This window comes from Pyxicephalus adspersus, chromosome 1 (genome assembly GCF_032062135.1).
Source record: "Pyxicephalus adspersus chromosome 1, UCB_Pads_2.0, whole genome shotgun sequence".
Taxonomy (NCBI): domain Eukaryota; kingdom Metazoa; phylum Chordata; class Amphibia; order Anura; family Pyxicephalidae; genus Pyxicephalus; species Pyxicephalus adspersus.
In genome coordinates this window covers 124348994-124351755 of record NC_092858.1, presented here as the reverse complement: position 1 = coordinate 124351755, position 2762 = coordinate 124348994, and the positions used below count along the sequence as shown (strand labels likewise).

The 2762-nt window shown below is 36.4% G+C and overlaps 1 protein-coding gene across 2 annotated transcripts in view; it reads left to right on the top strand.

Annotated features, from left to right (window-relative positions):
• The first annotated feature begins 245 nt into the window (after positions 1–245).
• DENND2C (DENN domain containing 2C) overlaps positions 246–2762 on the top strand; it is a 29512-nt gene continuing 26995 nt past the window's right edge. The window contains exon 1 of one of the 2 annotated variants that reach the window (XM_072426138.1): positions 246–411. The gene's annotated coding sequence lies outside the window, so the exon portion shown is untranslated. The remainder of the gene's footprint in view (positions 412–2762) is intronic. The other variant, XM_072426145.1, reaches the window with a different exon arrangement.

Genomic DNA, 2762 nt, shown 5'->3' with positions numbered 1-2762 from the left:
ACACACTTGAATGAGAAATTGTGATCAGTGTCTAATTCACCACATAATCTAACATTAGAGGTTGGGTTTTGGGTCAGTAGTTTGTACTAATCATATATATGAAAACATTATTTTCAGCTTTTCATGTGGGGGAGGGATAGATGAGAAATAATACAAGTCACACTTGAAGGTTTCCTCTCCCTGCAGGAGCCCATGCACCATATGTCTCCTCCCCACACATTTCACAACATGCCCTTGCACATCCACACTCCACTCCTGAATAATCAGCCAGCTAAGGGATTGTGTACACAGCAGCTCAGGACTCTCATGTGTTGGAGCTCACTCAGCAATCACACTGGATAGACCAGCCTGAAGACTGGTGGATTACATGTGTGCATATTACAGTGTTCCTGGGAAACTTCTACTGCTATGGTAAGAACTCCATTCTCTTCTGCTTAATATTCTGGGCAGATCACATCAGAAAGTGGCACTTTGTTCTCTACTAATTCTTTGTTGTTGAAGATGATGGTTGGAGCTGAATGGCTGCTGGGAGCAAACTAACACAGCAAAGCAAGCAGAAAGTACTATGGGCTTACACTGTTCTGGGGGCATGTGTGAGGCTGGGTCTATTAATCAGTGTTTTCACCCACAATTTACCAAATAATAAATACCATTTAATAAATAGACCTGATAGTTATGTTAAAGATAGAAAATGTGTTCTAGTAACACTAAGTTATTTATTTTAATGATAGTGTGCACTATATGATTCACATTTTTATGCCTATATATATTTTCCCTATACATGCATGCCAAACTGTAATGTTAAAGTGAGAGTTACTAAAGCTAACTTTGACTCATGAAATAAAAATAAATTATATACACTTATGTATATAACCTTTTTGCCTTTGGTTAGCCATTCCTGAGATGAATGAGATCATTGCAGCCACTGCTTTTTCTTATTCTACAAGTGCTGTTTACCTGGCTGCCATGATGACATTCTTAAAACAATAGAGTCTTTACTCTATTAGGACTTGCAAGTTGTGTGCTGATTTGAATACGTGTTCTAGATCAGCAGTTTATGAACTTAACCAAGTCGACATTATACAATAAGGAAAGTAGATAAGTAGCCAAACATTGTATCCCCATTCCTCATACTTTCTTGATATTAATTCATGTTGCCCTGATCTGCTTTTCCTTCCATTTAAATTTGCTTAGGACGCCAGAGTGTAGTAAAATAGAGCCCATACCCTCTCCTATGTTGCTGGTTTGGCATTTAGGACCGGGTTATTAAGATGATAACAAAGTCCCATGCAATCATCCCTTCACACATCCACTTATCTGTGTATATTGGCTGATGGGTATGCTGACTTTCACTGATTGCCTTTTTATCAGGAAAGATAAACAGAAAAACTCATGACATCCCATTGCATGTCCTCTGATATGCCCATATGCATGCCAAACACTTAATGTTAAAAACTGATCCTATAAAACAATTATGCACATAAGGGCTTCTGTTTTCATTCTGGCTTATGCGATTCTTTCTTTATCAGTAACTGGAATCCTAAAGGCCAGCCACACATCCAGGCAACGAGTGTTTTTACACTCACGTAAAGAACAGTCATGGCAGCCTTTTCTCAGAAAAGGTTCACTTCAATGAAAAAAACCTATGAAAAAACTAAAGATTTATGGGCATGGATGGGTCCTCAGCACATCAACAATATACATAGTAATTAGAAAAGACACTACAAGTTGAAAAAACTGTTTATTTTATTGGTCACTATATTATCAGCAAGTATCCAACACGTTTCATTTATTTATTAATTTACTCTTCATCAGGGTTTATAAGAATCTGGAAAAGCAAGTGTTATCTTTACAAGGAATTGGTGTGCGCATGTAAAGCTTGTTCAGGTCACCAGTCCAATACATTGGGAAAACTTCTGAGACTTCTACAGTTTTCCTCTTTCCAAACATTGTAGTCACCTAGCTTCATATGAGTTTAGTACCTTGAGTCATTGATTTGAACAAGCATTCAGCAAGCCAAGGCAGAGTTATGTCAGATCTTTTAATTCAATGAACTGGAAACTATTGATGACAGCTTGATGGAGGGAGGAGGATGTGGGTTTTGTCCTTTTCAGAAGCATCCAGCAATGGCAGGTCACATGTTCACTCAGTAGAAGTTTTCTAAATTGATAGTAATTTAAGATACATTTTCAGATGCCCATTGCAGTTTTAATTTGCTTAATGATAGTAGAAGTGTATTCACAAATACTGATTATGGCTTGGACCATACACAGCAAGAGGACTTTCTTTTAAAGGCATGCTGATTCCACCCATGCTCAGTGAAAAAAATGTTCCCAATCAATGTTTGATTGATTCTTTTTGGTCAAAAATGTTGAAGAAAGACTCTTGTTTTTATTTTTTATTTTTGTTTGATGTGATGTTTTTATTAATTAGCAAATTGAACATCTAATGAAAATGATGCATAGTATTTGCACCAGCTTAAAGTATTTATGAGTTAATGAAATTTCCAACCTCCAGATCCCTCATTACTCTGGGATTTGTTTTGTTATAATGTATTCTCAGGTGTAAAATATTGACACTATATGAATAAAATATTATAATATCCTATCCAACTCTCTAAATAATCAAACGAACAGTAAGCACCTTAGTCCATATCACTGGCACTTATTTAGTTAGTTTTTTCCCATCCCAGCCCTTCATTCCCTCTTAATGAAAGAACCTGAAAGAATTATAGACTTGTCTGATAATGAACATAAATTCTA